Source organism: Plodia interpunctella, chromosome 20 (genome assembly GCF_027563975.2).
Source record: "Plodia interpunctella isolate USDA-ARS_2022_Savannah chromosome 20, ilPloInte3.2, whole genome shotgun sequence".
Taxonomy (NCBI): domain Eukaryota; kingdom Metazoa; phylum Arthropoda; class Insecta; order Lepidoptera; family Pyralidae; genus Plodia; species Plodia interpunctella.
The window spans coordinates 6,671,523-6,697,679 of record NC_071313.1 but is presented as its reverse complement, the minus strand read 5'-3'; the positions used below and the strand labels follow the sequence as shown (position 1 = coordinate 6,697,679).

The following is a 26,157-nucleotide window of genomic DNA, read 5'->3' as shown; positions in this document are numbered from 1 at the left end:
TATTAAAACAAATACACGAACAATTAAATTAACACGAACCACCAAAAATATTAAACCCTGGATAACACCTGGCGTCATTAGATGTATCCGTAATCGCGACAGAATGCACAGAAAATTGCAGCGAAACCCCGAAAATGTTATACTCAAGACCACATACACAAGATATAGAAATTTCATAAATAAACTACTCAAAAACTTAAAGACAAATTACTATACACAATTATTGAGCAACACAAAGAACAATATAAAAACAACTTGGAACGCTATCAAAACTATAACGAACACTAAATCTATTAACTCAAACTCAAGACCACTTCTTAATTTGGATGAAAACCCAAATGCTTCTGTTAATCTGGTAAATAACTTTTTTATTAACGCTGGTAAAGATTTGGCCCAAGCTATACAAAATCGTAGTAAACCCTCAAATCCGAGTCATATTCTTCAGTCTGAACGTGACTCCCTTTTTCTTTATGACGTCGACGAAAATGAAATAGACTCAATAATAACCAGCCTCCGCAGTGATTGTGCTGTAGGCTGGGATGGAATATCCGCACGTATCATTCAGTCCTCTCGTAAAATTTTTGTTCCAATCCTTACCCATATATGCCAGTTGGCACTGTCGACAGGTATCTTTCCTGATGCCCTTAAAAAAGCCTTAGTTCACCCGATCCTTAAAACCGGAGATAAACACGTAGTTACTAACTACAGGCCTATATCCATCCTAACTGCATTATCCAAAATCCTTGAAAAGGTACTTAATAAGCGCTTAGTTGCCTTTTTAGAGTCTAAAAAGATAATTGCGGGGAACCAATTCGGATTTAGGAAGGGTGTTAGCACCGAAGATGCTGTCAACTCTCTGCTGGAAACGGTAGTGCAGGGCCTGGATGATAAGGACAGATGCGTCGGACTGTTCCTTGATTTCTCGAAAGCATTCGACACTGTCTCGATTCCATTGCTTTTGAACAAACTGGAGAGGATCGGGGTTCGCGGGCTGGCTTTGTCCATCTTCAGGGATTACTTGCAAGATCGTTTCCAGCAAGTTAAAATAGGAGATTATGTTAGTGACGAGAAGGAGCTGGTTTATGGAGTTCCGCAGGGCTCAATTTTAGGACCAACTCTATTTATAATTTATGTAAATGATCTCTGTAAACTTAATATTCCTTACTGCAATATATTTACTTATGCCGACGACACTGCGTTAATTATTAAGGGTCCAAATTGGAAAGTGGCTTTCGCACGAGCGGAGGAGGCCTTAACTACTATAATGTCCTGGCTTGATGAAAATCTATTAACCCTCAATGTAAGCAAAACTATGTGTATTACTTTTGCCATAAATTCATCTACGCTACCCTCGGTTGAGGAAACTATCATTAAGGCTCATACTTGTGGTGGTCACTCCTCCCACTGCTCTTGTCCTGTTGTAGCTAGAAATGAAGCAATTAAATATTTGGGTGTTTATATAGACCAATTTTTAAACTGGGGAAAACATATTAAAACACTTATACCCAAAATAAGAAAACTTGTATATATATTTCATAAACTCAATATATGTGCTGACAAGAGAACTTTAAAATTGGTTTATTTTGCCTTATGTCAATCGATACTATCTTATTGCATCACGGCATGGGGAGGAGCAGCGAAAACTATATTATTACCGCTGGGGCGTGCACAAAGAGCAGTGCTTAAGGTTATGACTAAAAAATCTTATCGCTACTCTACAAGTCAACTTTACGCCGATACTTTGGTCTTAACCGTGAGACAACTCTTCATCAAACTGACATTGCTCCGCAAACACTCGCTACTTACTTATGACCCATCGCTTCGTACTCGAAAACGTAGACATGACCGTGTTTGCACCATTCTCAAACACAGAACTGCCCTAGCGGCGCGACACTTTAAAGTATTGAGTGGTCGAATCTACAATAAAGCCAACAAGAAGTTAAAATTGTACCCTTGTACCAAACGGGAATGTAAATCTAAAATTCACCAATGGCTATTAACTTTAAATTATCAAGAAACTGAAAACCTTTTGGCAACAGACATTTAACTCACACACACCTAACCTAACCAAACATAATAATAGATTTAAACATACAATTACATGACACAACAGACATATACACTTACACGCATACACATCTCGTATTTATTATTTTAAATGTGAACTGGCAGCTGAGAGCATTTTTGTAGGAATAGTTATATACATTCTTATAATTTTTCTTATTTTTATCTTGTTTAATACTATTGCACGGATTCCCAAAGCACAGAGCAATCTAGATTGGGAATTATTGTACCATATTAAGATATCTTTTTTAAGTTTCTTTTATATACCATGGAACATTTATTACGCTGCTCGCCAATCGAGACACAGGCCCATGCCTAGTTCGATGGCGGGTTTGCTGAAAAATGTCTACCGGTGCTCTTATTTAATTTATTTTGTAACGTAATGTAAGAAACTGACAATAAATACTTTTTATTATTTATTATTATTTATTAAGATTCATCCGACTTTGAGTGTCTGAAGCATTGAAGGCTGCAGAAACACTCAGTGTATTTGTTCAGACTAACTTTGATGATGATCTTATGAAAACAATGATGTCACGAATTCACAATGCCGTACGACATTCTTACTACCGAACAAAAGTTTGTCAAAAACAAACTCAAATAACAGACTTTCTACGTTAGTAACACAGAGCTTTGTCTGTAGTGCTTGTGTATTTTATTTACGCATTGTTATTACAGTACATTATGTACCTATGTTTATATACCTATGTTTGTAATTTGTAATGTTTAAGAACTATCAAAATAAAGCATTTGTGATTTCTATGAAATGTTTTAACTACATAAATAAGAAAACTGTTTTGTGCGTCATCCGGTTAATATGACATAGTAAGGTCGTTATATCCGGATTCTACTGTATACATAAGTTGTAGTTGTTTTTTACACTGAATTTAAAATTTGTCTTGAAAACTTAATTCTCTTTGACAAACTCTATTTATTGCATTTTATTTTTTTTTAAAGACTTTCTTCTATTCTTATCATTTCTTGTTTTTTTTTTTTTGAGACTTGTATATGGTTATTATTTATTAACATTATTTTTAAAACTCAGTCCCTGTCACATAGAATAATGCTAATCTATACTAATTATTATAAAGCTGAAGAGTTTGTTTGAACGCAATTATCTCAGCAACTACCGGACCGATTTCAAAAATTCTTTCACCAATGGATAGCTAAGATCTCCCTGAGTGCTCTAGGCTATGTTTGTACCATGGGCGAAGCCGGGGTGGACCGCTAGTCTTGAAATATTCCTTTACAGACATGTCTAGGGATTCACAATCAAGGTCGTAGCCTTCGTTTCTGGTAATTGTATGATTTTATTAAAAGCAGGTGTAACCAACCTTTTCAGATGCTTAAAATTGCAATTTAATAATACCTAGGCTACATGACTCAATTTTGTTTTGTTTAAATATGGAAACACCTCTAAAAATAAGCCCACTAGTAAAAGAAATACCATGATTACTGAAGAACTCTTTGACATAAAGTCACACTTTTTTGGCGAGTCCAAAACGTTCCATAGAGAAGGCTACCTAGGTGTGACGTCACTTCTAAATAATATGTATTTCGTAGGACACGTGCGTGAACTTTATATGATAACTATGTAAAATATTGTGTTTATGGTATAGGCCTCATAATAAAAGTTGCTTTGATTTTAATAAGTTACCTTATGATAATACAATTTTTTGCTTTTTCTATAGTTTTAAAATGGACTTGCCCAACTAACTTCAAATAATCTTTAATATAAAAATAAATCGCTAAATGTGTTGGTAAGCGCATAACTCAAGAACGCCTGGACCAATTTGGCCAATTCTTTTTTTTTAATATTCTTCGTAGCTCAAGGATGGTTTTTACGGCGAGAAAATGTATGTACCTCGGGCGAAGCCGGGGCGAGCAGCTAGTAGTTACAAAATTAAAAGTGTGATTATTAGTTTCGGTTAGGTAAAAATTTATGTATTATGAAACATTATTTCCAAAACTCTACTCCTGTCATGTAGCCTATTAGTTATGGAAAAATACCACGTGCGGTTCAATATGGCTAATATGAGTCTTATTGCACACGACACTTCATGTCCTAAACAATGGAGGATCCCTGCCGGAGAGATAACAAGTTGCATGTCCCTACGAAGTACCAACAATGTAAAATGACCAGTACGTTTTGTACAATATGGTCCATTTTTGCGTGGACAGATAAGAAAAAGGTCCTAAAAAATTCGAAGGTGAATGTTTTCTTATCTTTTGTGAATTAGTTCTGTTTTGCTATCCTTGGTGATCAGATCTGCGTGCGTATCGATGACATTGAGATCGTATATCTGGGCTTTCGACATTTGTGTTGTGAGGACTGTGTTACTGTGCTCTGATCTTCGTAAAAAAACGACTGCTGCTTGTATAACTGGACTCCGTGATCTGCCAATGTGACGACTCAGCCTGTGTACATAAATCTCTGCTTGCCGTAAACTTCATGGTAACTTATTGGGTAAGTTACTCTTATTGGTACTCTTTTGAACTCCTATAAGAGCACACTATAAGGTAGGTACTCTTTTGAACAGAGTAAACTTTGTTCAAAAGAGTACCTATCTATGTATCCAATGGAGGGATCCTGTTTGTTCTCATGATTAAATTTATCATAATATGGTTTGTCATAAGGCCTTTCTCATAATTTTTCTAACATAATAATTGATTCACATAAAGTTTATTGCTATAATGCTTGTGTAGGCATAATGTTAGTTTATAATAATGAGTTTTGCTGTAAAATAGTATATCATAATGGGTTTGTCATAACAGTTATAGTCATAATCATAGTTTATTATAATTTATTTAGTTCATAAATTCTATTCTAACTCTATTTTAAACCCTTATAAGTGGCTAAAATTTGAATAAGTTTTTTCATAAGATTTTCTAACGAGAAAACGAGAGAATTTTGTTGATGGTTTCCTGAACCTGAAAATGTAAGACATTAACATTTCAATAAGTATTTTCACTTTAAATTACTTAAAAACACTAGTATAGGTTAAGGTGCGGCGGCCCTTGGGCCACCCCTTAGCCGCGAACATAAATAAACTAAATCACTTTAACTTATCACATTCTTCTTATTAACATAGGTAAAAACTTAAATGTTATATGTTATATACTTAATATTATTTTTTTTTTTTTTATTGGATTAAAACAGAATGATTTGGATTAAAACTTTAAGTCTTTTCGAACTCTTCGGAGCCGCCATCCGCCATGGATCCTTTGAATCCAAGTATTAATCTGCCAAGTTCGCCAAAACCTGGACCATCATCGGGTATAAATCCTTTGGAAGCTTGCAGTTCGCCGCAATTCGGTACATCAACTTCTCTGGATCCTTTGAATCCGTATATGATTCTTCCAAGTTCACCAACACCTGGACCATCATCAGCTATAGATCCTTTGGAAGCTTGCAGTTCGCCGCAATTCGGTACATTAACTTCACTGGATCCTTTGAATCCATATATGATTCTTCCAAGTTCACCAACACCTGGACCATCATCCGCTATAGACCCTTTGGAAGCTCGGAGTTCGCCGCAATTCGGTACACCAACCGCATTAGATCCCTTAACCGTAGAATTAGGAAGAATGATGTCTCCACAAGAAACTATGCCATTATACGATATGGAAGGCTTAGATTTTATTGGTGACGAAGAACTATACGGGATTTTGACCGGCAATAACGACGACACATTGGATGAACTTAATAGTGCAGATCCGAACGAAGAAACAAATATTAGCAATTCTTACGAAAATCAACAGGCCGAAGAGGAAGAAGATACTTCTCCAGAAGAGACGACCGGGTGGTATCCGGGTAATCCTACAAATATGTCCAATATAATCTTTACAGGGACAAGTGGTATGTTGCCGCCACATGATGTAAACGTCAAAAGTCCTTTGGACTATTTCTTTTTATTCTTTAATTCTCACTTTATAAATTTAATTCTGGAGTGTACTAATAAGTACGGTAACAAACTAAAAGCAACAGCGACTACTCCACGCGCTCGTTTTCGCAAGTGGACTGATGTAAGTGTAGCCGAATTCAAAACTTTTCTCGGTCTACTATTGCTGATGGGGACAATTAAGCTAAATAGACTAACAGACTATTGGTCAACTCATTATTTGTTTCGTCTATGTGTACGTCAATTTATGTCGAGAGATAGATTTTTTTTAATTTTAAGAGCTTTAAACGTGCAAAATAATGAGAGAACCCAAAGTATATTTAAAATAAAGTCGTTAATTGATTTGTTCAATGACACGATTGATTCGGTATATTATCCATTGAGAGAATTAACTATTGATGAATCTCTTATTTTATGGAAAGGAAGACTTCGTTTTCGTCAATATATTACAGGTAAAGCCCATAGATACGGCATCAAGTTGTACATTTTAGCCGACGCTAACGGAATTATTTTAAAAATTCACGTGTACGCAGGGTCTCAAGATACACAAGTAGGCGGTAAAAATCATATTAAAAAAGTTGTACATCTTCTTATGAAAAAATATATTGAAAAGGGACATTCCTTATATTTAGATAACTTTTATACCAGCGTGGGGTTATCTGAGGAGTTATTGTGTAAAAATACATACGTAACTGGTACCTTAAGAGCAAACCGTATTGGTAATCCAACGGTAGTAAAAAATATAAAATTAAAACCAGGAGAATCGTGTATAGTACACAACTGGAAAAAAATTGTAGTAACCAAATGGCAAGATAAACGGGAGATATTGTTCATAAGTTCGGAACACACAAGTCAATATAAAGCGACTACTAGTCGCCGTGTACGCACCGTCAAATACAAACCGGCCGTACAAATAAAATATAATAAATACATGCGGGCAATAGACCGACATGATCAGATGTTAAGTTATTATTGCTGTGAGCATAAGACCCTGCGCTGGTACAAAAAAGTTATTATACATATAATACAAATATGTCTAGTAAATGGCTTTTTGCTTTTTAACGCAAGAAACAAAGGAAATGAAACAACTTTGTACAAATTTAGAATGGACATAATGGAGAAATTACTGCCAATGCCAAATAGAACAGAACTTTCTCGGTCTCTATCAGAAGGAAAAATACATTTACCTGCCAACTTGCCAAAGAAAAATGGCAATACCCTAAGAAAAAGATGCAGAGTGTGTTATTTGAAAACCAAAAAAAGAGTTTCTGTTTTATTTGGCTGTCCTGATTGCCCCGGATTTCCGGGTCTATGTATTGATAAATGTTTTAGAGAATTTCACAAATATTAGCATACTGTATTGTGATTGTTAAAAATTACAAATTGTGTTATAGAAGATTTTTTAGGTTTTTATAATACTTAACTTGATTGGCAAGAGGCTACTCACTATAATTTGATTTTGCTGATTTTCAAATTTAAAAGTTTAATTAAAAAAAAATACGATCAGTCAGGTACTTATTTTAAAAATACTACTGACAGTACATACTGGTTGTCTACGGACTTCTGAACTATTTTTGTAATCACATGTTCAGTTTACTTTTATAAGAAATGGTCAATAATAATAGAGCAAAATTTGTGAAACACCATTTTTTTTTTGTAAAGGATATTGATTAAAAACTGAATAGGTACTGATTAAAAAAAAAACTTCTTAATCATAAAAATCAATCTGGCACTTTACTTAAAATATCAGTCTCCAGTCTCCTTTAAATGATATACAATCAGTCTTATAATTTAAGAACAATGTCAGTAGAAAAGATTAAGATGATCCGATTTGCATTGAGCGGGATGGCGGGATAGTGTTAAAAATATTGACCATAACTCAATTGTATACGGTTTCATTTAGGTTACTGCAAAAATGTCTGTTACTGAACGAAAACTACATTGATCTATGTATTTCAGTTCGCCAAATGCAAAAATACTTGGAAATATTATTGTGTACTTAAATTTCCCGCTCAAATTGATCGAACCGGCATATGTAACTTTTTTTAAATATATGGTTTTCATTTAAAACCTAGTTTCATTAAAAACTCTTTTCTAATTTTTTTTATATTGTACCTACTTACTAAAATTATTTTCTTATCATATCCAAAATTTGCTGCATTTTTATATTTCTGTCATATGGCTTGAAGCGCAGCAATTCATTTGAAACCAACTGGCCAAAATATTTACATCCATGGATGTCCAAGATAGTTGGGACCTGATCCTCATCTTCCTTATTTTTTTCTATATCCTTTGCACTGCCCGCCATTGTATTTTCTGTGCAAATTGCTCTATCCACCATTACTTTTTCTGTACATGTTGCACTATGTACCATATTTTTTTCTGGGCACATAAAAATATCCTTTGTTTTTATATTTTGTGTAAATTCGAAGTTGTCCCTGTGTAGTAAATACTTTTGCGAATTTGGCTCGAAAATTTCGTCATCAGATTCGCACTGAGTTTCAGTTTCTGTCTCGGGAATGTACTTTCTTTTTCGCCGTAATTCTTAAACAATAATAGGCAATAGGTAATTAGAGTATAATGGCAATATTAAGCAAATTAGGATTTTGAATGACTGAGATTGAAGGCACCCGTCTATTTACTCTTTTTCTTAAAATGTAAAAATCTTATTCCATAGTGCCCTAGTAAACGACTCATAGTATTTTTGGTACTTACATATAAGTTTGATAATTTTTCCTTTGGTAAATTCAGAGAAAAATTGATTACCGCCGAAAGTGGCCACTTTTGGCGGTAATCAATTTCCCTCGGCGGTTTTGAAAGGAAAAAATATGAAACTGCGAAAAATACTATGTGTTATTTACTATGACACTATGGGATTAGATTTTTAAAATATGATACGGAATTTATAGACGAGTGGCGGTAGTTTCGCTGCACTAGTCGTCTTAATGACTTAATGTATCATATGACAACCATACTAGTAGTATTATAAATGCGGAAGTTATCATGCTTGTAATTTTGTGAATTTGGATGTTTGTTCTCAATCACGCTGAAACGGCTGAACTGATTTGGATGAAATTCTGAACGGGAATAGTACAATCAACTTAAGCTTAGACAATGTATTAATTTGAACGCGGGCGAATTGCGGGAAAAAAGCTAGTATTTTTAATAAATATATACCTATTAAGTACTAAATCAAACTTGACAGTTTATCATTACGTAGTGTAAATAAGTTGAAATTTCTTGTGAGCAAAACCAAAACAATAATTACAGAACTAACTTAAAACCTCATTTAGTCAAGCCCACATTCCTATAAAACTATTCAAACCATTAGGACTTAAAAATAAGTTCAAAAGGTTTTGCACACCTTCATTAGAAATGTCACTTACCTTCCATTTTCAAAAATACACTTGTTATGCCACTTATAATCACTTGAAACAACGTTTCTGTATGTTCGCGTTAGATTTCGAATGTCAACTAAAAGTATGTAAGCCTAAAACATGTAAAAACTGGTTGAAATACTGTATTCTTTTCCACATGGCTGAAGACACAGGAGGCGTGTCATGTAATCGTATGGCGCTTGACCCGGCAGCCGTGTCACATAGTTTTTGTTGAACGCCATTAGTAAAAGTTTGCAAAATTAGGCATCGCAATGAATCGGTTCATTAGGTATCTACCTAACAATCAAAGAACAAGGATTTGAATTAGAATTTTTTTCATGAGTGATGTGCTAATAACCCGTCACTATATGTATATGATTTGCAACTCCAAGAAGTCCACTTTTATCTTTATACATTTCTGCGCATTTTTTATACATTTCTGCGCATACATTTATTAATCACATATTCTTTGCTTTGATTCAATACAGAACAGTACAAATTTAATGCAAAAAAAATTGAGATTAATTGTGAATAATCTTTATTTCAGATCAAAATTACAAAGCTGATGTACTTGTGGAACATAATCACAGTGCTGCTACCAAAATTACAAGGAAGAGATTAGCACGAAGTAATTTTTGTATGTATATAGTAATAATGCTTTCACATATTTAATGTTCCGATTTGTATGTTCCATAAATATATTTATTCTACCATTTTTTGACAAAACTTGATAAATACAATAAGCGTATTCTGGTTTTGATTATCCTACCATAAAATTCTAAAATTTGTTTCATTAATTAATTAAAGGACAAATTCACGCGCGTTCAGCAGCGTTCCAAACATTTGACTGAAAAATTACATTTATATTTATTTTTGTATGAATGCAAAAACTAACTTTCAAAAGTAGTAGGACAAAAGTTGTTGTTTATAACAATAAGCTAGTCCCTTGAAGTGGTTTGTAAAATAAAAATAACCTTGTATACAGTGTGGCTATTCAAAGACCAGTACGTCATCCTCTAGAGGATATGAAGTAGTTTATTCTAGGGAGGAAATCACTCTCTGCAAAATAAATATGTAAATAAAATATCAAGTATTGTAGGAAATCATTGATCCCAATTTTTAATGTTGTTTTTTTTTGTCAGGTACTTTTGGGAAGACAACTTTCTCCATTCATACTCATCATCTCCGGAAGAAAGTGCGAAATCTACAAAATGAAATAAGCCGTTTGCGCAAAAAGGGCCAATTATTTAAAGATCGTTTAGCTAATGCAACTAAATTGTCAACCAATATTGAATTTCAACAATTTGTCAAATCTATGACCAAACCTGCCCAATTGCTTTTGAATATGCAAAAACAAACTGGGAAAAATCCAAAAGGAAGAAGATTCTCCATTGAAGAAAAAATCTTAAGTTTGTCTTTATATAAAAAAAGCCCTAAGTGCTATAGACTGCTCAGTAAATACTTTTCACTGCCTTCAAGCAGAACTATGAAGCGCTTAATGAGCCAGATTAAATTAGGCCCTGGCATAAATAATATTTTATTCGAAAAAATAAAGAAAAGTATTACTAATAAGGATATTCCTGATCGTCTCTGTAGCTTAATATTTGACGAAATGGCAATTACGCCAGAAATATTTTATTCGGCGCATAAAGATCAATTAGAAGGTTTTTCAATCAATTCAAATGAAATGTTTACAGACCATGTATTGATCTTTATGATAAAAGGTCTGAAAAGTAATTTTAAACAGCCCATAGCTTACTACTTCACAAATAGTTTAAATAAAAATGAACTAAAACAATGTTTAAAAACAGTTATAGAACATTGTCTTAGATCTAATATTTTAGTAATAAGTACTGTATGTGATCAATGTCCAGTAAATGTTGGTGCTATAACTGAAATGGTTAATGAAACCAAGGCAATGTATTTACGCCATGGAGAAGAATTGCGTCACGATATTATTAGAGTAATGGGCCATAATATCGTTCCACTTCACTTATGACACACACACTTATGACACTCCTCACCTTATTAAGGGCCTAAGAAATAATTTATTATAAAGATTTAATATATGTGACCAATGGTGAGGAAAAAACTATAAAGTGGAACTAATACCAGATGATTAAAGAACCCGACAAATCGTGCGGAGAGCTGCGACTTTTAGATAAAATTACAGAAGAACACATAAATCCCGAAAAAATTAACAAAATGCGCGTTAAATCAGCTACACAGCTTTTCAGCCACAGTGTCGCTGTTGTAGCTGAGCATTTGACCGCGAGGGGAATGTTGCCCATAGAATGTCGTCAAGTTATCGACTTTACGTTATTGATCGATAACTTGTTTGACTCTTTAAATGTCAGCAGTTTCTCCGTACCGAACGGCAAAATCTTTAAAGGTCCTATCAGACGCAATTCAGTTCATCATAAATTATGGAAAAAAGCAAAAATTATATTAAGAACTATGAAGTTTATTAAAAAAGTAAAAGTCGGCCTTGACGTTATTACTTTAATCAGGACCCTTTAGAAAATTTCTTCGGAAATATCAGAAGCTATGGAGTAAGAAATATTGCGCCAAACACTGTCGCGTTTGAAGGTGCCTTCAAGGCCTTGTTAATTAATAATTATAGTACTCCTCACTCTGGAAGAGCAAACTGTGAGGAGGACTTTAACGAGTGCCTTGAAACGTTAGATTTTTTTTTGAAAGAAAAAACTACTAATTCTGCTATTTCCGAAGAAGAAGAAAAAATAATTTTACCACCCGAAATTTGCCTTGACCAAACATATATAAATGATGCAGGTCAAGGCAATTACGTTTGCGGTTGGGTCCTGACTAAATGTTGTAAAAGGTTGTCTGAATTGTAAAAATAAATTGGTAGACTACAGTTCCTCAAATCAGAATAATTCATTTATTAATGCTAAAGCATATAGTGGAAAGATGTGGCTATGTTACCCTAGTAAATCATTAGAAAAATATTTTAAGGATATACAAAACATGGCCACTTATTTCCTTAAAAACGAAGTGCCCAAAAATTGTACAAAAAAACAAATTATTTCGTTATTATTGAATTATTAATAGACGATGACCCATTTACTTGTCCTACACATCAAGATAATTTAAAAAATTGTAACACAACAAGCCCGCCTCAATGACGTCAGCGAGCCGGTTGACCAGCAGCGCGCCGCCAGTGAGACACCACCGCCCCGCCGCACACGTCGCCGAGTAGCCACGCGCATATAAATAGAAATTCTGCGCGTAGCTCGCCAGTCTGCGTTGGCGTGCAATCGGGACGGTTCTCGCATCGACTTAGGTCGGTCACTTACTTGCCCGTTCGTGCGCTCAACATAGGCTGCCCGCGTATGATCGACTGATGTGTTGGTTCGCTAGCGAACTGCATAGCGGGCGATTGTATGCGAAAACTCTAAGACTCCCTATCTTGATAAATTGTTGTATCCCCTTTTCGTAACTTACATTCATATTACACATTGTTAAATAATTTCTTTGTCCTAATAAATGTCTGTTGTTTTATCGTGGGTTTAAGTTAAATATCTCCCCTATTTAGTTTACCCCTCTTACATCTGGCGTCCCAACTGGGGCTTGACTTTGTTGTCACTTTTTTTCCTCTACCCTATTGTAATTTTTTTTTTCTCTTTTCTATTCCTCCGATATAAGTACTTTCTTTTAGTCTTATTTACTTTCTTTCTTTTATTACTTTGTGTAAATATATTTTGCACACATTATTTATTTAACTACCCACATAGATACTTTTGTTTCCAAAATTGATAAAAACTTTTATAATATTTTACCAAGACGAAGTCCTCGTCTTATTTCTAATATGGCTAACGTAAGCTTTTCCGACGGACAGTTCCGTGAACTCCTTGGGGTTTTAGCTACTAGAAATGATCTTACAAGTAGCCCTAAGGGTGGTAGCTTCGCATCGTCCACTGCCCGTTATGATGGTACTCGTGATGCTGCTACAGTCGAAGCTTTTCTTTCTACGATAAGCACCTACAAGAAAATCGAGTCCATATCTGACCAAAGCGCCATTGAAGGACTTACACTCCTATTAGTAGGAGAGGCCGCTGTATGGTGGCTTGGAGTTAAAGACGATATTACCTCTTGGACAGAGGCTATAGCATTGATTCGCACAACGTTTGCACCGAAACGGCCAGCGTATAAGGTGTATGAGGAAATCGTCAGCGTGAAGCAGGAGAACCCAAGAGGCATAGAGTTCTTCGTTGCCAAGAAGAGAGCCCTTATGTCCGAATTGCCGAAGCCAAGCCTTACTTCATCGCAATGCCTAGACCTTCTATATACATCCCTGCACATTGTCATAAGAGACCGTATTCCTAGGGATTCGGTCAACTCATTTGACGAGTTTTTGGTGAAAGCTCGGCAAGTCGAAGAAACTCTCTCTGAACGGTCAAGAGGCAAGCCAAATTTTACTGCACCGCAAACAGGGAAGAGGCCTAGATGCACATATTGCCGATCATATGGTCACTTGGAGAATGTCTGCCGTAAGAAGGAAGCAACCAAAGAAACTTCATCAGAAACGACGACGTCTAAGCAAGAACCGACAGCTAGTTCTTCTAATAAGCCGCTCAATAAAATAACGTGTTACGGATGTGGTGCACCAGGAGTCGTGAGAAGTCGTTGCCAGACCTGTAACAAGAACAAGGTTGGAGCCGTCGATGTCGGATTTTATGCAGTAAATCCCAGCCTGGTTGCAATATCGAGACTGCGACCTACAGTCAATATCAGCATTTGTGGTATTCAAGGACGAGCACATCTAGACTCCGGAGCTAAATTAAGTGTTGCATCGACAACTCTGCATCGAGTGCTAGAGAAGAACGGCGTCAAGTTCATGCTCGAAACAGCCAACATCACACTAGCAGATGGGTTGCGAAGGCGACAAAAGATACGGCGGGCAACGGTTCCGGTAACTTTGGAAGGGCGCACCATTGACACCACCTTTATTGTACTTCCCGAGTCAGCAGACAATAGAACACTCTTAGGAGTTGATTTTATCCAAGATGCAAACATTGTGCTAAACCTGCCACAGTTACTATTTCACTTTTTAGAAAACCCTGGAAAGAAATATAACCTCCTAAATGAGGATGAGGATGTTGCAGCAGTATCTACCGTAGAAGCAGATGTGAACTCAACTGAATCCGTGTTGTCAAAACTCGCTGAGATGACATCATTAGAAAAGATGGTGAGCCCCATGATAATGACTCCATCCCCGACGAAAATCCCGGAAGAGGAAACCGCCATGGCTGACTCATATGGACCTCTTTTCCTAATCAACTCTACTCCTCCGAGTACACCACCAAGATCGTCTGCTACACTCAATGGGTACTCGCCAAGATTCGTCGGATCGCTATTTCGAGATGCACAGATGAATATTAATAACGCCGAAGTAGAATTATCACCACGTAGTAGAAATATGTTTGGTCCGAGCATTGACCTTGCTATGGTTGGGGTAGAAGGTATGAGAAGTCTTACTGAAGACCAAAACATGAAGTTAAACGACCTTCTGCAAAAACATACAGCCGTTTTCACTCCCAACGGACAGCCAGCCAGTTTAGTCGAGCATAGCATTAACACAGGAGATCACAGACCAATAGCAACAGCACCATATCGACTATCAGCTCAACGCAAGGAGATTTTGCGCAAAGAGATCGAGCAAATGCTGGATGAAGGTATTATCACGCCATCAAAATCCCCGTGGGCGGCACCAGTTGTGATGGTCCCCAAGAAGAATGGAGAAGTAAGAGTGTGCGTAGATTATCGCCAGTTAAATAGTGTAACTGTAGCAGATGCATACCCATTACCCAGAATCGATGATTTGCTGCATGAAGCCAAACCTACTCCATACATGTCGTCCTTAGATTTAAAGGCGGGATACTGGCAGATTAAATTAAGAGATGAAGATCAGGAGAAGACTGCCTTCGTGACTCCGTTTGGCCTTTACGAATTTAAAAGAATGCCTTTCGGATTGCGCAATGCTCCCGCTACGTTTCAAAGGTTTATCGACAGATTAAAACTACAATTAGATGGAGTAAATTTACTTGCTTATGACATAATTCTTCTGTCACCCTTCTTTGATCAACATATGCAAGATCTCAACGCCCTGTTTCAGCTTCTGAAAGAACATAATGTCGTCGTCAATAGGAAGAAATGTCGGTTTTGTCAGAACCAAATCACATACCTTGGACATATAATTACGGAAAATGGCTTAAGCACTGACCCGACAAAAATATCAGCCATAACAGAATTACCACCACCAAAGAACGTGCGACAAGTGCAGTCGTTTCTACAAACTTGTTCATGGTATCGCCGATTTGTAGCAAACTTCGCGAAAATTGCTTATCCTCTCACTCAACTGACGAAAAAGGATGCAGCCTGGGTATGGAACGCTGAACAAGAGAACGCTTTTACTGAATTAAAGGAACGTCTAACAAGTGCGCCTATTCTACAACAAGCAGATATCACTAAACCTTTTGTAGTGAAAACAGATGCCAGCGCTTATGCCATTGGGGCTGTTCTGGTCCAGGGGGAGGGACCAGAAGAACACCCGGTAGAATACGCCAGTAGACTGCTGACCAAGGCGGAGAGAAACTATTCTACTACTGAACGAGAAGCATTGGCAGTAGTATGGGCGATATCAAAATTTAGAGGCTACATAGAAGGATCTTCGCTGGTGGTAGCGACTGACCATCAAGCTCTGAGATGGTTAATGTCCATCAAGTCTCCTACAGGGCGACTGGCACGATGGGCCTTACAACTTCAGCCTTATAACCTGAAAATAGAATATGTGCCAGGAAAAACCAATGTTGTCGCCGATAGCCTGTCCAGACCTCCGTGCTCTGAAGAAGTTGAAAATGTGCAGGTCTGCGTGGTCTCTGTTGACTTACCTCGGCGATCGGGAGCAGATATAAGGCTGGAACAACGGAAAGATCCCGAGCTAAAGAAAATCCTGGACGCGCTTGAAAAACCCAAACAAGATGAAGATGGAATATATTGGTCTAACAAGGGATATTTTGTGAATAGCGGCATGTTACATCGCTATCTACAAGACAATGATAAAGACACCGCCCAGTTAGTCATACCTCAGCATGAAACATCGGCTATATTAAAACATTACCACGACCATCCGACAGCTGGTCATTATGGAGCGGAGAAAACTTTTCAACGTATATCTGCAAGATATTACTGGAAAGGAATGAGAAAGGAAATAGAGAAACATGTTAAAAACTGCATCAAATGTTTACGGTATAAACCAAGCAATCTGAAACCTGCCGGTTTATTACAAACCACTCCTATGAACCAAAGATTTGAGACACTATCTTTCGACCTATTTGGACCACTCCCACCTACTACAGACAATATGACTTGGATTTTCATTGTTGAAGATTTTGCTACTCGATGGGTGGAACTATTTGCCTTAGAACAGGCAACGGCCGACGCTTGTGCCACGGTGCTGCTAAATGAAATATTCCTGCGTTACGGAATACCACGACGACTAATTAGTGATAATGGAACACAATTCGTTAGCTCTGTAATGCAAAAACTAACCTTTTGTCTCGATATCAACCATGCATTCATACCAGTTTACCATCCAGAGACAAACCCAGTCGAGAGACGGAATCGAGATTTAAAGACACAGCTTGCAATTCTTGTTGAAGATGATCATCGCTCATGGGCAGAGAAACTTCCTAACATACGTTTTGCCATGAACACGGCAAACTGTCTTAGTACCGGACATACACCCGCATACCTTACCTTCGGTAGGGAATTAAGAACAACAGATGATATCACTCACGATGTCCGCCAAATAGCTTTAAATGAAAACTTCGTTCCCGAAATAACACCTAAACTAATTCTGTTAATAGATGTGTTAAGAAAAGCCAGAGAAGTACAAGAAAACCAGGAAGAACGAAGAAAGAAGTTCACCGATGAACATCGGCGACCAGCCCCTGCGTACCAGCCTGGTGACTTGGTGATGGTGGCTACCAACTTCCTGAGCAACGCAGCGCGCTACCAATCTGCAAAGTTCGCACCGCGAAGGGATGGTCCATACGTCATTCTGCGTCAAAATGGGCCCTGTTCTTATGAAGTCGCTCAACCAACAGAACGTAAACCTCTGGGTATTTATCATGCTTCTGCGCTGAGCCCCTATCAAGGCTCAGCCTCTCCTTTACCTAATCCTGAAAGACCTTTGCGCAGACGGGGCCGCCCGAGAAAGCAAGCCACTACAGCCGAAACAGCAACTGGTCCTCGTGTCGGGCCGCCTACAGGACCAGAGGGGGAGACTGTAACACAACAAGCCCGCCTCAATGACGTCAGCGAGCCGGTTGACCAGCAGCGCGCCGCCAGTGAGACACCACCGCCCCGCCGCACACGTCGCCGAGTAGCCACGCGCATATAAATAGAAATTCTGCGCGTAGCTCGCCAGTCTGCGTTGGCGTGCAATCGGGACGGTTCTCGCATCGACTTAGGTCGGTCACTTACTTGCCCGTTCGTGCGCTCAACATAGGCTGCCCGCGTATGATCGACTGATGTGTTGGTTCGCTAGCGAACTGCATAGCGGGCGATTGTATGCGAAAACTCTAAGACTCCCTATCTTGATAAATTGTTGTATCCCCTTTTCGTAACTTACATTCATATTACACATTGTTAAATAATTTCTTTGTCCTAATAAATGTCTGTTGTTTTATCGTGGGTTTAAGTTAAATATCTCCCCTATTTAGTTTACCCCTCTTACAAAATATATTTCTGAACACCACACTCAATGTAATAATATATAGTTGGTGTCGCAGCGTCAATCGAATTTTGTCCGGAAAATTAAAATATAATGGTGACGATGTAACAAAGACGGCAGCGCAAAAATATTATAACAAACATAAAAATTATAAAAATAGAAAATAAAATTAATTCTGTTTAAATCTGGTTTTTTATTTTACATCTGTAAAGTCTTACTATGCACCTATTCTATTTTTTACCATCATTGTGTTATATTGTTATATGTATTTAACTTGTTTTTAATTTATTAAATCGAAAACAAGGGAAATACCTATAACAATTTAACAATCATATCTCTGGTTATGAAAAGCAAGAAAACATCGTGCTTGTAGTAGTATATTAAATGTATACATACACACACGCACACATACGCATAAAATTAGTTCCCACTCCAAATACCAGATGACGTTAAATCACGTATCAATTCCGTCCTACTTGAATATCCCGCAAGAGGGCTCTCTTTTCCCATATAGTTTTTAATTTACTCTTTGTGTCATATTGAAGCTAAAAACACACTTTGAAACACGTTCCTAAACTGACAGTTCAAGGACTCGGTCAACCTTTCGATATTTTAAACTAAAATCAAGGAAGTATTTAAGACTATCCTTGAATATATGACCCAAATATTTATTTTGCTATTATAGAAATAGACTTGGGTATTTAAGGTCATGATAACCACTTCACAGTACAGGGCCCATGGAAGGTATCTGCTGATATAAACATAACATACCAAAAGATTCAAGGGCTCGCCATGGTGGGAGATATTTCTATACAACTATAAATTTCTTTGGTATGAACATGAGAACCATAGTCAACGTCTATGCAATATCTGTTCCTCTTGAAATATGTTTTTGACAAATCTAAAAACAATATTAGTATCATCTTCACTTATCCTTCTTTTTGGGTGGCCAATTTAACGTCAGAGATTTAAGGACAGCCAGTCAGTAATGCAGATACTCAGATTATTCTTTACAGATAGTTCAACTCAGTTGTGCGCGCGGCCCTATGAGTGCGTGCGCTTGTAAATATACAACTTTTATTCGTGTGGCAGTGACGCGTCAGTCGTCGTCCGAGCAAGACGTGTTCTTATCGGTTTTTCTTACGGGTACAGTCGTTTAGGACAATGTCTAGTTCTTCACGGAGAAAATATTTAAAGAGTCAGGTAAATATTTTCAAAATTTAGATGTAATTAATATTTATTATGATTCTATATACGAAAAATACATCCTTGTTGACGTTTACGTATTACTGTTTAAGACTCGAGAAACTATTGCCAAGGTATACGAATTTCTGAAAATAGATGCGAGAGATATATTGGAACTAGTAAGTGATCCAGTTTGCAGTGCAAGTCCAATTTTGATATCGAAATAAAGTACACATTTAAATAGCGTACTTCGCATTTATAATATTATGGGAGTATGGATATGGATTATTTCAATAGATCTTTCGAGACTGGGCAAGTTGTTTTTTTAAGGCTCAGGTACAAAAATGTTTTATGATAAAATGCTTAATTTGTATATTTTGTTTAAGGTATTTAGCAAAATCCCTGCCAATAAGAAAATATTTCTCTAAAAATGAGTTAAACATGTTTTTGACACTTTTTATGCACAACCAGATAAACTGAAGCAAGATGCTATTTTATTAAAACTTTGCACACCGGTTGCTGTAAAGCGTCGCCGTCGTAATGGTAATTCGAACAATGCGAACCAATTATTTCAAACTAAATTTTACATTTATAGCAAATCAGAAAAGAAGAAGTTACAAGTTTGTCAACGCTATATTTTGACCATTTTCCAAATTACAAAGTACCGGGTACAAAGTATTATGAAAGAGTATTTCCATAATGGAAAACTATTAACCGAAAAAAGAGGAGGCGATCGAGTTTCCATGAAATTCACGGCCAAACGAGAGGCAATTATGGGCTTTATCAATAAAATACCGTGTAAAGAACCACATTATTGTCGCGGAAATACAAAGAGGTGCTATCTTTCTTCAAAGTTATCAATCAATAAGTTATGGAAGAAGTATAATTCTGAAACCGCGTCTGACTTACAGGTAAAAAAATCATATTTCCGAAGAATTTTCACCACAAAATATAATCTTTCGTTTGGCACTCCAAGAACCGATGTATGCGCCACTTGCTTGAAATTCTCTGAGAAAATCAATGTTGAAAAAGACGACAAAGCACGCCTGGACTTAATGGTTGCTCAAAGATTACATAAATTAAAAGCTAAGACATTCTTCGAAAAGGTTAAAGAAGAAAGGATAGGTCTTAAAACATAAAAACCTCAACTTACTTAAAGTTCCAGATCAGCATTATTGCATATTACTTGCGAAATGTCTACCTTTATAATTTCACCGTTACAGTAGGTTCCTCAAAATGCAAGTTACTTCCTGAAAATGTTTTCGCTTATTGTTGAACTGAAGAGAGTTATCCAAAAGTTGCAAATGAAATAGCGTCAGCCATGTACCATCGGCTACAAAATACAGATTGGTCTGGTATCACAAAAGTGCGTTTAATTTCGGATGGGTGTGCGGGCCAAAATAAGAATACTATAATGCTTGCAATGTTATAAAAGTGGTTAACCGAAGCACCACAAAACGTTAAAGAAATAGAGTTCGTATTTCCAGTAGTGGGACATTCCTACGAGGGCTGCTATTTATGTATCCGGAACTGGCCAATAATTCTAGAATATTTAAAAAGTAATTACAACATTTGAAAATAGAACTCTTCGGCTAGAGAATAAATATTTTTCATGTCCCTGTCATTTGTTTTTTTCAATTGGCGCCAATTTTGAAAATAGCTTGTCTTCATTGCCATGGATTTAACTCGTGAACATTTTCGCGCGATGATTTATTATGATTTTCGGCGTGGATTAACTCAAAAACAGTGCATCGAACAACTGATTTTAACTTTTGGAGATGAAGCACCATCGAAAACCACTGTGTATTATTGGTTTAAGGAATTTCAACGTGGACGGTCTATGCTCACGGATGAAATTAAGGAGGGTCGTCCTAAATCGGTAGTGGTACAACAAAATATTGATGCTGTGCGACAATTAGTAATGCAAGATCGTCATGTTACATACCGCGAGATAGAGGCGTCTCTGGGCATTAGTATGACGAGTATACACGCGATATTACACGAACATTTAATTGTTAAAAAAATTTGTTCGCGTTGGATTCCGCACAACTTGAGCGTAGATCAAAAACAGGCTCGTGTCGACTGGTGTAAGAAAATTATAAAAAAATACAACCGTGGCACGTCAAAAGCTGTTTATAATATCTACACAGGTGACGAAACCTGGATCTATGCTTATGACCCTGAAACTAAACAGCAGTCAACGGTGTGGGTCTTTCAAGATGAACCGAATCCAACAAAAGTTGTTCGTGCGAGAAGCACTTTAAAGCAAATGGTCGCTTGTTTTTTTGGTATCAACGGACATGTAGCTACAGTGCCACTAGAGAATAGTAGGACGGTTAATTCTGAATGGTACACCACCATTTGTTTGCCAGAAGTCTTTGAAAAAATACGAAAGAACAACCCACAACGCAGAATCATACTTCATCACGACAATGCTAGCTGCCACAAGTCGGCTGAAACAAATAATTTTTTGGAGGGTCAAAAGATTGAATTGACGGGTCATCCGCCGTACAGCCCCGACCTGGCACCCAATGATTTTTATTTATTTCCAAACATTAAAAATAAATTACGTGGTCAACGTTTTTCGAGCCGCGAAGAGGCCGTTGATGCGTTCAAAACACACGTTTTGGACATACCTCAATCAGAATGGAAAAAGTGCTTTGAAAATTGGTTTCATCGTATGCAGAAGTGCATAGATCATCGCGGAGAATACTTCGAGAAACAATAAAACCATATGTAATAATATATGTTTGTTTAATTTTGTTATTCCGGATACATAAATAGCTCGTATATACCTCCCGATAGTTTTTGCTCAAATTGAAAAGGAAGTAAGACAATAAGTATTTGGATATAATATCTCAATTTAGCACTGTCACTATGCTAAATTGTAATATATAAATCCGGAGCTAATTGTGAAGTTTTTGACTGGAAGACAGCTGCACAAGAAGTGTTTAAGCTTGTTGGAAACTGGCACTTAGTTTAAACTATGCAAACGCTTCATTCTCAGGCGTTCTAAAAGAGCCGGGAATGTATTGATTGGTGGACATCTTCATTATAAGACTGATGATGGAGTGTGTAAAAATGATTGTAAAATAGGGAAAACAACATCCATGCTAAATCCATCTAAAATTAGCCCAACATGTGTTATATCAGATTCAAAAGATATTTTAACACTTTTAAAAAGCTATTGGGGTGACGACTGGCAGAAAAATTAAGAATTATCGTATTTTAAGTTTATGTTAAATGAGTCTACAACTACTGATGAAGAAAGAGAAGTGTGTGAATGTGAGCAATAGAAGACATGAATGTGTGAAAATTACATAATGTTCCACGTTTGTCATCTCTTATTTTTTTATTACTATTTTAAGTTGCATCTCAACATTTTTATTATGTTCCTATTACTTGTCATTTGAAATTAAATACTTTATAACATTAAGTTATTACATTTTATTACCTACGTAGCATTCGTAAATATTTTGCAAAGTATCAAAATATTTATAGTTCATCTACCTAAAAACCAAGCACTGCAAGAACAGCAACATCCATAACGAGTTAAAGCAAAAACAGCAAGATTCAGATATGGGCGCAAAAACAGCAACATCCATAATTAATTGCTATTTATTTCAATTTTTTGACTTTATAATGAAATACCATTGTATTTTTCAACATTTTATACTTATTATTTAACTGCAATGATATACGATTTAAGCATAATAATGGCAATATTCGAACTATTCGAATAATTTCATTCATCGTAATTTTCCAAAACTGGATGTTGCTGCCTTTGCTTTTATATGACTCATTTTGTTAATTTTAGCAGTTCTATGCCACGAAAATATAAAAGGAAGGAATGAGTGTATGTTCTTGGACTAGATAAGACTTAGAGTCAGCTTTCGATGAAACGGCCAAAAAAACAATGGGGATAAACCAAATATCCCGACAATTTGGGATATTTGGTTTATCCCTAAAAATACAACAAGTTAACATTGGGTATGTATTAAAGATGCAATAAACCTGGAAAAGTCGTAGCAAAAAAAGGAGCAAAACTCGTCAACCCAGTCACAGCTGCCGAGAAACGAGAAACTATGACGATCGTTGGGTGTTACAATGCTATTGGTAATTTTCTTCCACCAGTTATTATAATAAAAGGTGTGAATAAAAAACCTGAATTTGAGGATTGACTTCCAATAGGCTAAGTCTTCATGAAAAAAAAGTCAGCTTATATAAACAATGAGCTTTTCTATAAATGATTAACAGAACATTTCATACCTCTTAAGCCACATGGCAGGATTCTACTGATTTTAGATGGACACTCGTCCGTCATAAATAAAAAAAGTACAACACCACCTCTATCCAGACCTTAAACGCAAAACCGCCTTTATGCATATTTCATTAATAAATAAAGAATGAAATATTTGTAATATTTAAAACTGTTTGAACTGAAGCAAAATAAGACACAAATGTTGTCAAATTTCATAAAATACAATATTATACAGTGAATGAATTTCTCAAAGAAGTTTTTGTCCTTTGGTGAAAAGTTAACAAAACCCGATAGTGTATAATTAGCATTTAGTCACCTCCTTTTTACTAACCTTTATGCATTTTTACTATTACTTACATAAACTAGACTCTAACAAGCCCTTTAAGAAAGAACTATGGTCAAAAATATCCCACATCACTTCAACAATAAAAATATCTTGAGCCCTCCGCATCACACCAACCATAACCATTATTGCACTTTCAAACCTCACCACACTACATCTAATCATTGAAGAATGAGATCTATTTTATAAAACACACCACAAGATTAGACATTAATTTGTGAAAAAAGACCAAAACCTAAATCCATCCTGCATATTGCCAAAAATAGATCAGATATCACAGGATGCAGAAATCCGGATATACACAAAGCAAGCATGAAAATGGTGATACCAGCGCTAGCGCCATAATCTATTTGCCTAGTAACAAGATCATCACCCGAAAAGTTAAATTGAATAGTACAACAAAGGATATCAAAGTTTTAGTTTTTTTATATTTGTGTCTTATGTATGTTGTTATTTTGTTTGTATTTATTGCAAATAACTTGTGTGTGTTTTAGTTTACTTCAAATTATTTTATAGTATTCATCACTGAGCTTAGCACTTTATAGACGAGAACCCAAAACACATTGCCAACCCACTGACCATGATCACTGGTCACTGTTGCAGTCAAACCTCTCATCCAATCAAAAACACTTAACAAACGAAATTATTGAATAAAGATTTTCAGTTAAAACTAATTTTGACCAAGTAGTTTTGACTGGAGATCTTTATTCAATAGGGGTTTTGACTGTAAATTAATTTGTAGTTAAAATTATTTTTGACTAATACCTTTAGTCAAAAATATTATTATACTTTATAATTATTTTTTTACACTTTCAAACAAAAGACAATGTTTGCATGATGTAAATGAGTAGTGTTATTCCATCTACTAATTAGGAGTGAAGATAATTAAAGAACACAATTTGGCTGACACAGGGACACCACATTACCAATTATCTTACACCATAAGATCGAAGTGTCGTAAAAGGAACTAACAACACATTTACTTCAAATTAAACTAACACCACGCTACACAATATTATAAGAAAACCTCACTAAAGACCAATTTTTCACTATAACATGGTTATGTTCTTTTCGCAAATCCAAAACGAATTTGGCAACGCCTGGCCATAAAATACGCTTTTATAGATGAATGGGATGCTGAGTTCAATTACTAATGCATGCCACTGCAAACGCATATCTAGCGTTATTGATATCAGACTACCTAGGTATCGCGTGTAGGTTACCTATAAGGTGCTTACAAAATGAAAACGTCTACTTCGACTTTCGACTGTCATGAGTGGCACATTAAATATATCCACAGATTTACAAACATAAGTATATCTGTGAACATATCTCAGACAGATAATTAAAAAAGTATTATGTAGGTACCACATGGAAAATAAAAACAATTCACAAAATTGGATAGAGTAGCTGTAAACCAAACCAAGCACGACACACAATTCGTTGGGTATTCACAAACACAAAAACTCCGAGTAATGTGCACAGAAACAAATGCAACGAGAATCTAATCACTATGTTTCATTATTGCTATTTACAAGAGTAATATCTAAAAAGCATGTAGGTAGCCAAACTAAGCTGCGAGGGAGGCCCTTTTATTTTAATCCATCTATGGCCGAGCCGGCTGGCGCCGCCGGAAAAGTTATGAGAGTGTTGCCATGCCAACAAACAAAAAATATTTATCCCTATATTAGTATAGCTAAGAGCAAGAAGAATAAAAAACGCATTTTACACATTTCGGTAGTTCAAAATGTACCTTCATAAAAGCGGTGAATTCGTACTCTATTCTAGACACAGATTCATATACTAATCTAATTGATGCAAACTCATGCTGCATACACACGCATTTATGTACTTATGCACGTCTTTAAATTAAGTTTGGAACAATTTCTGCCTCCAGGGAAAGAGACGTAATCACTACTCACTGTCATACAAAAATTCGAATTTGGAAAAAAGGAACTAACACTGATATTTATTATTATTTTATACTATATATTACTATTTTTTTTTGTAGTCATAAATATATTCAACTTGATATTAATTATTTGTTCATTTACAATTTATTGTCTATAATATTATGATCTGAAAACGAAATAAACAACTAAGTTAAATTTGAATCTTTGAAAAAAACCTTTCCCATCTCAGACTTTCACCTCTCACACTAATTTTCTTCCTAAATCTGTGAGAAGCCCTAAGTTGGCAACATAATTTTAACATGATTGCAACAATGTTGCAACATGACGACATGTTGATATTACTCACCCATAGAC

The 26,157-nt window shown here is 36.1% G+C and overlaps 1 pseudogene; it reads left to right on the top strand.

Annotated features, from left to right (window-relative positions):
* Positions 1–19,726: 19,726 nt before the first annotated feature.
* On the top strand, positions 19,727–21,363 carry LOC128678594 (uncharacterized; annotated as a pseudogene).
* The last annotated feature ends 4,794 nt before the right edge of the window (positions 21,364–26,157 follow it).